This window comes from Patagioenas fasciata, chromosome 7 (assembly GCF_037038585.1).
Source record: "Patagioenas fasciata isolate bPatFas1 chromosome 7, bPatFas1.hap1, whole genome shotgun sequence".
Classification (NCBI taxonomy): Eukaryota; Metazoa; Chordata; class Aves; order Columbiformes; family Columbidae; genus Patagioenas; species Patagioenas fasciata.
In genome coordinates, this window is record NC_092526.1 from 41300456 (window position 1) to 41313997 (window position 13542).

Sequence of the window (13542 nt, forward strand, 5' to 3'; positions counted from 1 at the left end):
TGACACAAAGACTGTATGTAGATATGAAGCCAGACTTCCTGTTCAGATAAAATCTATTAATAAACCAGGAGAAAATTGTCTGTCTCAGCTCCCATATCTTCACATCTCCTCTGGAGCTGGAGCAGCAGACCCAGCATGCAGGAGGTCTTCAGGGGGGCAAATGTCCAGCTACCCCATGGAGGAGCAGCCCCATTGGCCCTTGGGGTATACCCTGGCTTCCTCAGGGCTCACTCTCACTCTCTGGCACCTGTGAGTCAGGGCTGCTGCTTCCCTGGAACCATGGCCAAAGACAGCAGCAGAGTGCAGCCTTTTCAGTGCTGGCCTTTCCCCATGTCCTCATTGTCCTGCTGGGGCCTTGGATTTGTGCCACCCCTGAGATCAGGTGGATCTTGTGACAGGTCTATTTTCCGTACAGTGGCTTCCCTGTGGCTGCAGGCAGGAGCAGGCCATGGGAACCACATTGTCAGATCTTGTCTTTGTGCAAGAACCAACATAACTAAAAAGACTCCACAGGACAGGGCCAGAAGGCCACATGCCTCTTCCAAAGCTGGTGTTAGGAATACACCCAAGTCCCTTATTCTGTGGGGCCAGCCCAGACTGGGCTGCTCTGCTGGGCTGGGCTGGAGAGAAAGCAGGAGCTGTGGGGAGATCTGGGGTGGGGATGGGAAGGGTCAACAAGAGGACATCCCAATGCTTGTTGAGCTGTGTGACCATGCAGGGGGAGGACACACTCCAGTGGGGTGAGTTGCAGAGCTAAGACACACAGGGGCAGGAGAGAGGAGGCTGCTCCATGTCCTTGGTGCACAGTCAGACTGGGAAGGTGCCCAGGACGTTTGTCTCTCCCATCACCATTTCCAGCACTGGCCACTCCCCCCTGTTACAGAACCACAGAATGTCAGGGGTTGGAAGAGACTTCAAAAGCTCATCCAGTTCAATCCCCCTGCCGGAGCTGGAACACCCAGATGAGGTTACACAGGAAGGTGTCCAGGTGGGTTTGAATGTCTGCAGAGAAGGAGACTCCACAACCTCCCTGGGCAGCCTGTTCCAGGCTCTGGTACCCTCACTGGGAAGAAGTTTCTTCTTATCTTTAAGTGGAACCTCCTGTGTTCCAGTTTTCACCCATTGCCCCTTGTCCTATCATTGGCTGTCACTGAGAAGAGCCTGGCTCCATCCTCGTGACACTCAACCTTTCCATACTGATCACCATGAATGTGGTCACCCCTCAGTCTCCTCTTCTCCAAACTAAAGAGACCCAGCTCCCTCAGCCTTTCTTCATAAGGGAGGTGCTCCACTCCCTTAATGATCTTTGTTGCCCTACGCTGGACCCTTTCCAGCAGTTCCCTCTCCTTCTTGAACTGAGGGGCCCAGAACTGGACACAATATTCCAGATGAGGTCTCACCAGGGCGGAGTAGAGGGGAAGGAGGACCTCTCTCGATCTACTGACCACCACCCTTGTAATACACCCGAGGATACCATTGGCCTTCCTGGCTACAAGGGCACATTGCTGGCTCATGGTCATCCTGTTGTCCACCAGGACTCCCAGGTCCCTTTCCCCTACACTGCTCTCTAATATGTAATTTCCCAACCTATACTGGAACCTGGGGTTGTTCCTGCCCAGATGCAGGACTCTACACTTTCCCTTGTTAAATTTCATCAGATTATTCCCCACCCAACTCTCCAGCCTGTCCAGGTCCCGCTGGATGGCAGCACAGCCTTCTGGTGTGTCAGCCACTCCTCCCAACTTAGTGTCATCAGCAAACTTGCTGATAGTACACTCAATTCCCTCGTCTAAATTGTTAATGAATAGATTGAACAATATTGGCCCCAGCACTGACCCCTGAGGCACTCCACTAGATACTGGCCTCCAACTGGACTCCGCACCATTGACCACCACTCTCTGGCTTCTCTCTTTAAGCCAGTTTGCAACTCACCTCACTACTCTATTGTCTAGACCACACCTCCTCAATTTAGCTGTGAGGATGCTATGAGAGACTGTGTCAAAGGCTTTACTGAAGTCAAGGTAGACCACATCCACCGCTCTGCCACCATCCATCACCTCTGTCCACTTTGAGCTTCAGGCAGGTGAAGCTGAATTGTCTTTCAGCCATTGCTCTCACACTCCCTGTGGGAAACTCTTAAATGTGGTGATGGACCTTGCTGGAAACTACTTAATTTACCGCAGAACTGAGAAAGAACATTAAGTTCTATTGTACTTTTTGGTTTTGGTTTTGGTTTTTCCCCCCTCTTTTTTTTGTTTCCTCTAATTAAAAAAGTCCTTCTATGCCTGTTTACATCCAGTTCTCTAAGGAAACATGAAGTAATTTCTGCAGATAAGTTGTAACATCCAGGTGCAAACTTCAGTGCATAACCTGATGTAAAGAAATATGATGTAAATCTGGGGAGACCAATGAGCAAAACAGGAAGTTTGGGGAGCTGATTATAGATGTCCTGCTAACAATTTGAGTAGAGAAACATTCGTCACAGGAACTGCTATGTTCATGTTGGCACCTTTTATACCTCCTCATCTGCCTCTTTTTTTTTCTTTCTTTTTCTCCTTTTTTTTTTTTTTTTCCTTGTTCCTCCCCCTATTCTGGCTTCCAAAACCTTTCCAAGGGAAAGATTCCATGAATAATAGAATAACTGACGTTTGAATATCATCTTGTCTCACTGTCCTGCTCAGGGCAGGGTGACCCAGGTGAGGTTGCTCAAGGCATCTGCCCAGTTTGCACCATCCACAAAGGAGCTGAAGGTTCACTCTGTCACATCATTCAGGGGGAGAAGAAAGATGTTCAACAGTGTTGGCCCAAGTGCTGGTCACTGAGGGATTTCACTGGTAACTGCCTGAATGGGGCACTTCGTATTACTGCTGACATTCCCACCTAGCATCCCATTCTTTAGCTCAGACAGCATCAATCTGCCTATAAGGACATCACAACAAACCATGTCTGACACCTTGTGAAATTTCTTGTGCACAACATTCCCTTCTTTCCCTACCCATTTGGGTTCAGCAATCGCTTCGTTGTTTTCCAGGTGCCTGGACATGGCTGCAGGAGGACTTGGTCTATTCCTTTCCCATGGAAGGAGACAGGCTGACCAGCCTGTAATTCTCACAGTTCTCACTCCTGCTCTTCTGGAAGACAAGCTTGACAACTGCCTTTTCCAAGGGCCTCAGAACCTCACTGAATGCTCTGACACATTTGAGACCACAATCCAGAATCACGGGTAAGATGGACATAACAGACAGGAGCACATTAGATTGATCTGCCTGGGCCAGTGGGGTTTGTTCCTGGAGTCACACATAGTCTGTCCCTTTTACACACAGAGGCAGGAGTCACAGTGTCCCTCTGGTTTCTAAGAGGTGGGAGGCATCTCAGTCCTAAGGTGTGTCCCCCTGCTCTGCACTCATCTGAGACGTCCCATGTCATTGGGAATGGACACAGGGACGTTGGTTAAATGAAGCACATCCCAGTGCTGCATTTAGGCAGCTTCTATGGGATGTTACTCCCAATGAGAAATTACCTCAAGACCCTGTCTGTCCCGTGGGCCATCATAAAACCTCCAGGAATAACTGATGGTATTTGTTCTCACTTGGGTCCATCTCACCTCACGTACATGATGTGTGTGCTCACATCTGTGCAGTGCAAACACGGAGTACTGACCTAGTCATTCAGTGTCATTCCATGGAGGGGCAAAGAACCTGTCTGAGTTGGGGTGAGAGGCCAGGGCTGGAAATGGAGGTTGTGAGGAATGAGTCCAAGATGATTGGGGCAGATTCCATTGGGTGTCCAGCACCCACAAGCACAGCCCAGACCCTGCTCTGCTGGTCCTCCCGGTGTCTGACAGGAGGCCTGGCTGTGAGAGGACGCTGCTGTGTGCCCAGTCCTGCACACACACACTGTTCAGCTGTACACTGGGGTTTGCATCTGTGGCCACTTTCTTGTGCATGTATTTGAGAGAAGTTTTGGAAGAAGACCTAAACCTTCAGGCCCTGCCCTGAAGAGATCTCCTTTCTTCCTGGAAAGGCTGTTCTGAGGCCAGCTCTGTCACACAAGTGCTCATTGCCTGTCCCTGCCTGCGCTCACAGGACTGACACACAGCAGGACGGTGACCAAGCTGCCAGAGCACTCAGGCCTTGCACCAACACAGGGGAAGAGAGGGAGAGTGTGGGAGTGGAATGAGAACAGCTCTGCAGTCCAAGTGCTGGTGGTCCCTGGCAGTGCTGCCAGGCTGGACACATTTCCTCTCCTCCTGTGCACACAGGAACTGTCCTTACAGCTCCAAAAAGGCCTTGGAGGAAGGATACCATGAAAAAGAATCACTACAGGGCCTTTATTTTGTTTAAATACACAAAGAGTATGGCCAGTAGTTGCAAAAGAAAAACAGACAGTGAATTTGAAAGGGGATGACACCATTATCACAATAAAAACACCACCAACAACAAAAAAATAGAGATGAAAGGCTAGCCCTGTAATTAGTTACATTAAAGCTCTTATGGAGAAAAAGGTGGGCAGTTTATTGCTTCAGAAAACAGTAAGATATGAGTTTCCAGAGGGCATCCTTGAGGTCCCTGTTCCTCATACTGTAGATGAGCGAGTTCACTGCTGGGGGCAACACCAAGTACAGAACTGACACCAGCAGATCCAGGGGTGTAGAGGAGATGGAGTGGGGCTTCAGGTGGGCAAACATACCAGTGCTGAGGAACAGGGAGACCACGGTCAGATGAGGGAGGCAGGTGGAAAAAGCTTTGTGCCATCCCTGACTCAGCACAGCCCTGAAGATCTGCACATAGGACACCACAATGAAAGAAAAACACCCAAATGCTAAACAGGCACTAACCAGAACCCCAATATCCCTGAGGTAGGAGTTTGAGCAAAACAGCTTCAGGATGTCACAGAAGAACTGGTCCAGGGCATTACCCTTGCACAGTGGCAGTAAAAATGTATTGGCCATGTACAGCAGAGAATAGAGAAACCCAGTGGCCCAGGCAGCTGCTGCCATGTGGACACAAGCTCTGCTGCCCAGCAGGGTCCCGTAGTGCAGGGGTTTGCAGATGGCAATGTAGTAGTCGTAGGACATGATGGTGAGAAGATAGAACTCTGCTGAAATGAAAAAGACAAAGAGAAAGAGCTGGGCAGCACATCCCATATAAGAAATGGCCCTGGTGTCCCAGAGAGAACAGGCCATGGATTTGGAGACAATGGTGGAGATGTAGCCCAGATTGAGGAGGGAGAGGTTGAGGAGGAAGAAGTACATGGGGGTGTGGAGGTGCTGGTTACAGGCTATGGTAGTGATGACAAAGCCATTGCCCAGGAGGGCAGCCAGATAAATGCCCAGGAAGAGCCAGAAGTGCAAAAGCTGCAGCTCTCATGTGTCTGTGAATGCCAGGAGGAGGAGGAATTGGGTGATGGAGCTGCTGTTGGACATCTGCAGCCTCTGGACACAAGGCACTGACAGAAGAAGACAAGACAGTGACAAGACTGGGGAGATTTCTCTGAGCAAAATCAGAGTCATTTCTCACACACCCTCCCCTGCTTCACACCCCCTTGTCTTTTTCCAGACCTTCCTTGATCTCTGAGACTGAGCCCTGGGTGGTGCTGGAGGTGCCGTGAGGAGCAGGGCCTGTGCCTGCTGGCTTCTGAGGAGTCAGCCCTGCTCTGCAGCAGGGGGTCATGAGAACGGGGGGCAACGGCCAGTCCCGGGCTTCAAATTTGTCATCTGAAACTGCTGCTGGTGAAAAAGGGCCTGTCAGCATCTGCACTATCACAAGAGGAAACAGGATGGTAGAATGAAGTTTGAAATGTTTGTGTTTTATACAGCTTCACAGAATCACAGAATGTTAGGGATTGGATGGGGCCCTCGAAAGATCAACCAGTCCAATCTTGCAGCTCCCCTGGAGAGTGTTGTTTGGTGTCAGAAACCCTCAGCATTTCTGCTACACTCAGGGAGAACAGAGTAAGTCCTGCGAGACCAGAGGACACCTGTGGGTCAGTGCAGAGTGAGGGCAGCTGGATTGTCCCTCTGTCTTGCTCCAGCTGCCCTGGGCTGGCACCTTTCTGATATGGAGGCTGATCACACTGCCATGTTGTCCTGAAAAGCCACCAGGCACTGCTGAGAGCAGAGGGAACCACCTGAGACCATGCAAAAGGACAAGTCTGACTAAGGGTGACGGGTCCACCAAAGGTCATGCAGGTGCTGTCCACAGGCAGAAGAGTGGTCAATGGATGTTATGGGGTTTTCTTGCAGACGTACGAATCACTCATAGTTGCAATTCAGCAGTATCAGTGACTTGATTAAGCATGAGAGCTCTTTTTCATTCTATCCTTTCCTGCACCCCCCACCCCTTGCGATAGGAAATGGAAAAGACAGGCTCAGGAAAGCTCCTTATCAGTCTGCTAATCCTTGCATTGATCTTCTCCTTGAGACATCCCCTTGGAAAAATGCTGGGAGTGATCTGGAGCTGTGAGCAGCCCTGACCCACACAGCACCTTCTCCACAGCAGAAGCACCTTTCCTGCCCTGATAGGGGTCACTCCTTCCCCTCACAGCTTCTCCCATCAGTGTTGTTGGGATCTCCCCAAGCAGGCTGAGCGCTGACCCTGGCAGGTGGCAGAGTCCCTGCCCCGGCACAGCCTTGGGGTGCAGGGACCCTGCTCTGCAGGACAGCCCTGGGCACCCCTGGGTGCTCACCCGGCTACACAGCTGTTCAACACTGCCTGACAAGAGCCCCATCCTTACAGATCCCTCAGGTTTTGCCTGTGCTAACTTAAGGAGGTGCCTCCAGGAGCTTCAGCTGCGTTGTCCTGCACCCAGAGACTTACCATGGCAATGGCTGCAAGGATTTCTCCTCCAGTGAGCTCTCAGTCATCTTCCCAATCCTGACCACCTTTAATCTCTCTCTGCCTTGCTCATCTCCCTGAGATCCCCAGGCAGAGCCCTCAGTCCTACTGCGCTTTGCAGAGGAGCTGCTCCTGGGCAGAGCTGTCTCTCTGCAGCGCTGCCACTTGCCATGAGCTCCCTCTGTTCCAGGAGTCCAGACCAGCTCAGCAGCACAGGAGCAGCCCAAGGCATTTTAATGACCCTTCTGGTGGGTTTGGTGCTGCGGCAGGATGCAAACACCCCTCTCTCCCCCTGCCCCTCCTTCAGTATGGAAGGAGTAGGCACATCTCCCTCTCTCCCTACTACTTGAGGCTTAGAGCTTCTTTTGTTTGGCCCCAGAGCACCCTGGCCAGGACCATTAGGAGAAGGGAGTGCCGAGGCGCCAGTGAGCCTCTGGGCACCTGCGACCAGTGTGGGTGATGTTTGGCAGCTTCAGGGGCACCCCACAGCTGGTGTGGGGGTGCAGAGAAGATTCTAGAATGCCTACAGCCAGGTCTGATCAACCAGTATAAAAATGGGATTCTTGTTGAGACTTTGCCCATTGTCGCTGGTCTCTTGGAGCATGAGTAAGATGCTGCCACTGAGAGCCCCTTTCCCCGGGATGGAGACTCCACTTGCCTTGCCGCCACGTGTGTGAGTAAAACTTCTTGCAGGATTGCGAATATACTTTTACTTTCCATGCACATATGCATGTGTAACTTTCCGTGCTCAATATGAGCATGTGTAAAATTACTTCTCGCATAATTGCAGGTGTATTTTTCTCCCGTGCTTCCACATAAGCACGTGTAACTTTCCGTGCTTAATACAAGCACGTATACTTTCCGTGCACATTTGCACGCATACTTCCCATGCTTAATACAAACACGTATACTTTCCGTGTACATTTGCACGTGTAACTTTCTGTGCTCAATACGAGCACATGTATCAATTATTTCCTCCCACAATCGCGAGTGTATTTTCTTCCTGTGCTTCCACATAAGCACATGTAGTATTCCGTGCACATTTGCACGTGTAAGTAAATTAACCCTCGCAGGATTGTGAGTGTATTATAAATTTACCATCGCGGAATTGCGAGCGTACACCTTCCGTACTCACTACGAGTACATGTATATCTTTAAAAATAATCACGCACCGTGTTCAGGCAAGTGTGTACTCCTCTGGGACTCAGAGACAATTCCGGCATTGTTTTGGGTGAAGCCATGTGTATGCACTCTGTGGACCGCCTGTTTTATTAGTTGCTGTCCCTTAATAATTTTCCTCAAGTGATATCCGAACCCGAATTTAAGTCACTTTTGGAGTGTTAAAACCCTGTTTCTCACCGGTTTAATAAAAGTTGTTTCGGACCTTGTCCCTTAAACTAACCTTGGGGTGTCTCCGTGACAGGTGCTGAGTCCATGAACTTCAGACCCTGGAGGGAGTTGAATAAACCTCTAAAGAAGTCAAAGTCAGATTCAAACTGCAAAGTTTCTTGTAATGTAAACGGGTCCTGCTGAGGAACACTACTGAGGAACTGACCCCAGGGTCAGCTAGAGATGACAGGTGAGGAAAAGCAAGGTGAAGGTCTCTCTGATGGTGAGTAAACCTGGATGTGTTTCATTAATCAAAGGGCCAAGCCCTGACCCCCAGCCCTGGGAAGTCAGATACTGTCCCTCCCACGTTGCTCAGTGCTCTTCCTGGGACAGTGTGATGTGGGGCTGTGTGAGGCCAAGGGCAGGACTATGGTCCCACACCTCCCCAGTTCCTGGGTGGGAACAAGGAGACCATGAGGCCCCTGTGCTGGAAGGACAAGGTGTCTCCTCACAGGCATCAGAGGTGGAAACAACAGCGATAGCCAAGGGGAGAAGGAGCTCATGTCTGGTGGGGGCTTTCAGCCTCTTTACATCCCTTGATCATCTCCACCACAGCCTGTCCTATGCTGTGGCATCACCTGCACCTCTTTCCCTGCAGGCTGCAGACATCCCCCCTGCTACCCCACCTTGCTCTTGTCTGAGCATCTTCCTTCCTTTGCTGAGATCTTTACATCCTCCCCAGCTGTTCCTTGAAGCACAAAGCCTTGGGCTGATGCAGACTCCCTCTGGGTGACCTGCTCCACCACAGCACTGCCCTTCCAGTCACATTCCTTTCTGCTCATGTCCAGCCTGCACCTCCCCAGCTGCACTTTGGGCCATAATTTCTTTCTCATGTTCTTTCCCACTATGAAGAAACCTCCATTGTCTCTGAAACCACCCTTCAAGCACTCTCAGGCTACTCCTACACTGCTGCTGGGCCAAAGCAGCCCAGATCCCTCAGCATTCCACACCATGTGCACAAGGTGCTGAACCTGCCTTGGCAGAGCACTGCACTCTCCAGTTCCTCCCTGCTTCTCCAAACTGGGAAGCCGCACCCTGGCACACTCCCGTGTGTGTGGGGTCACACCAGTGCTGAACCAAATGGGATGGGAACTCCAGGTGTCTGGGTCCCCATGCTCCTCCTCATGCAGCCCCGTGTGCAGCTGCCTTGTTCATGGTGAGCATGAACCATGGGCTTGTGTGGCTGCCCTTGTAGTGATCAGGCCCTTCTCCTTAAGGTCACTGCTCAACGTGTCAGGTCCTGATGGACAGGATTATTCTCCTGCCCTGATACAACAGTGCGCACTTCTCCTTGTACAACTTAAGAGCTTTCAGATGCTGGAACCCCAAAATTTCTCAAGGTCTTGACTCCTTGACTCTCCCTGAACTGCTGCAGCCACAGCCTCTCCTCTTCCAGTAGGGCAGGGACCACTCGCCTGGGGAGCTCCCGGTGACCCCCAACAAAAAGGAGCCCCGGCCTCCAGGACTCTGCTCAGCCCTTCAAGAGGTCACTGCAATAGCAGCAGTAGCAGGTTCCATCAGCAGTTTATTAAAGAAAAAGAAAATAATTTCCAACTTCCCTGGCACACTCTTGCAGTGCTGCTTTCTTCACTTTATCCTGGTGCCTCTCCCTGGCCGCCGTGCCCCACTGTTGGTGGCACCAGACTGTTGGGGGGCATGGCCATGTGCCCACACAGCCCCAGGGCCGTGTCATTGGTGCCCTCACTCCCAAGGGGACACCCAACTTGTCACTTCCACATAAAGGAGCTCCATACATCCAAGCAACCTCTTCACTTTGAGGGAATCCCTCTGCTGATCCTTCCAGCTTGTCTCTCCTGAAAAGCCTGTACCCAGCCACTGCAGCACCCCCAGCTGTGTGACTTGTCCCACCACACCTTGGCAGTTACTGCATGGATGTCAAACAGCACAGGCTGCAGCTTGTCCTGGCTGTGCCTGCCCAATGCATTATACGTGTGTGAAAGCCTTGGCACCTCATATAACACTGCAGACCTGTAACTGGCATTAAAGGGAAAAAATGCCCTGAATTTGATTCTGCAATAGAATCATAGAATCATTTCGGCTGGAAGAGACCCTCAGGATTATCGAGTCCAACCATAACACTAGCACTAAACCATGTCCTTAAGAACCTCGTCTAAATGCCTTTCAACCACTCCAGGGATGGTGACTCCACCACTGCCCTGGGCAGCCTGTTCCACTGCTTCACAACCTTTTCCATGGAGAAATATCTCTTAATATCCTACCTGTACCTTCCCTGGAGCAACTTGAGGCTGTTTCCTCTTTTTCTGTCACTTGCTACTTGGGAGAAGGACGAACCCCCTTCATGCTCCAAGCTCCTTTCAGGCAGTTCAGAGATCAGAAGGCCTCCCCTCAGCTCCTGTTTTCTAGGCTGAACCCCCCAGGTCCCTCAGCTGTTCCCATCACACTTGTGCTTCAGCCCCTTCCCCAGCTGTGTTCCCTTCTCTGAACTTGCTCCAGCACCTCAAGGGCTTTCATGGTGTGAGGGGCGCAAAACTGACGCCAGGATCCAAGATGCAGTCTCATCAGTATGCTGTTGGCCTTTTTGGCCATCTGGGCAAACACTGGCTCCTATTGAGCTGCTGTTTACCAACAACTCCAGGTCTTTTTCCACCAGGCAGCTTTCCAGACGCTCTTCCCTGAGCCTGGAGCATTCATGGGGTTGTTGTGATCCAAGTACCTGACCTGGCAATTGGCCTTTGATAAACCAGATACAATTGGCCTCAGTCCAACAATCCAGCCAGTCCAGATCCCTCTGTATGGCCTTCCCACCCTCCAGCAGATCAATGCTCCCACCCAAATTGATGTCATCTGCAAATTTACTGAGGCTGTACTCAGTCCCCTCACCCAGAAAATTCAAAAAGAGATTGAACAGAACTGACCCTAATGCTGAGCCCTGGGGACCACCAGTCATGACCGGTGCCTAAATGACATGGCTCCGTTCACCACAACTCTTTGGGCCTGGCCCTCCAGCCAATTCTTTATCCATCCCAGATACACCATCCAGGCCATGAGCTGCAGCTTCTCCAGGAGATGCTGTGGGAAACAGTGTCAGAGGCTTTACTGAAGTCTAAGTACACAATATCCACAACCTTTCTCTCATCTACTGGGTGGGTCACCATGTCATAGACGGAGATCAGGTTGGTCAAACAGGACCTGTCTTTCATAAATCCATGTTGACTGGGCCTGATCGCTTGGTTCTCTGGTAAGTGCCATGTGATTAAGATCACCTGCTCCATGACTTTGCCCGGCACCAAGGATAGACTGACAGGTCTGTAGTTCCCCAGACCCTCCTTCCAACCCTTCTTGTAGATGTGTGTCATGTTAGCCAACTTCCAGTCAACTGGGACCTCCTCAGTTAGCCAAGATTCCTGGTAGATAAAGGAAAGTGGCTCAGTGATCACCTCCACCAGCTCCCTCAGCACCCTCGGGTGGATCCCATCTGGCCCTATAGACTCGTGGGTGTCCAAGTGGTGTAACAGGTCACCAACCATTTCCCCTTGGATTATTGGGGTTTCATTCTGCTCCCCACCCCTGTCTTCTGGCTCAGGTGGCTGGGTACCTGGAGCACAACTGTTCTGACTATTAAAGACTGAAGTAAAAATGCGTTCAGTACCTCAGACTTCCCTTCATCTTCTCTCACTATGTTTCCCCCCACATCCATCAGGGGATAGAGATTCTCCTTGGCTCTCCTCTTGTTGCTAATGTATTTACAGAAACATTTCTTGTTGCCTTTCACAGCCATGGCCAGGATGAACTCTAGTTGGGCTTTGGCCCTTCTCATTTTCTCCCTGCATAACCTCACAGAATTCCTGTATTCCTCTAGAGAAGCCTGCCCCTCCTTCCAAACATTATAAATTCTATTTTTACTCCTGAGTTCTAGCTGCAGCTCTCTATTCATCCAGGCCGGGCTTCTTCCCCACCGACTCACCTCCTGGTACAGCTGCTCTTGTGCCTTTGAGATCACCTTTCTGAACAGAAACCAGCTTTCCTGGACTGCTTTGTCCTTCAGGACTGTCTCCCAGGGGACTCTGCCAACCAGCCTTCTGAACAGGCCCCAGTCTGCCCTTTGGAAGGCCAAAGTACTGGTTCTGCTGACCACCCCCCTCACTTAGAATCATAGAATGATTTTCATTGGCAGAGACCCTCAGGATCACTAATCCATGTCCCTAAGAACCTAATCTAAACGCCTCTTAAATACCTTCAGGGATGGTGACTCCACCACTGCCCTGGGTAGCCTGTTCCAATGCCTGACAACCCTTTCTGTGAAGAATTTTTTTCCTAATATATAATTTAAACCTCTTCTGCACTCTCTCTAGTACCTCAATGTCCTTCTTAGGATGAGGGACTCTGGAGCAGACAGTGTTTGAAAAACATGCAGCCAACTTCAGAAAAATGAAGTGACTTAAGCTGAAAGGAAAACTCAGTAAAAGATAATTAGTCTTGTTCTAACCAAAAGCAGGAGTGACCTCATCACAGCCTGCACCTTCCTCAGAGAGGCAGCAGAGGTGAGGGGCCTATGACCTCTCTCTGGTGACCAGTGAGAACAGGACAGGTGGAAATAGAATGAGGCTGTGCCAGGGGAAGTTCAGACTGGACATTAGGAGAAGGTTCTTCACTGAAGGGTGGTCGGTCACTGGGACAAGCTGCCCAGGGAAGTGGTGATGGCTCCCAGCCTGTCAGAGCTCAAGGAGTGTCTGAATGATGCTCTTTGTCTTATGGTTTAGTGTTACATAACCACACGAGCAGCAGGGAGCTGGACTCATTGGTCCTTATGGGGATCTGCTAAGGTGAGATGTTGTATGGTTCTGTGATCTTGAAGCTCAAAAATATTCCATCCCAGACACATTTACGTGTGTGTGTTTGTCTCTTTCTGGGCTAACTGAGGAGATCTCTGGGAAGGATCTAAACCTTATATGTGTCATATCCATATGTATATTTTCCACTAACACAGCCAAGTGGACAGAGAGACATGGCGGGATTGGGGAGGTGAGGAACAGGTTCTCCATACAGTGATGGACCTCAGGCAGACTGCTTCTCCTTCCTGTCCATACCTCCTTAGGGCACACTCTGCATCAACATCAGTGGGAGAATTCTCCTGTCCCTTATTCTAAGTGCTCTTTCTCTACCTTCCTCTTTCCCTACACCCTTGAAACTTACCTAAATATGTGTACAAGTGTTGAAGACCAGATGTACATGACGAAAGCAACATAGATCTGAGAATCTTCTCTGATAACTGCCAGTCCCAGGCAGATACCTCAGGTACACGAGGGCCTCTGGGTTGCCCCCACTTCTGTTATTT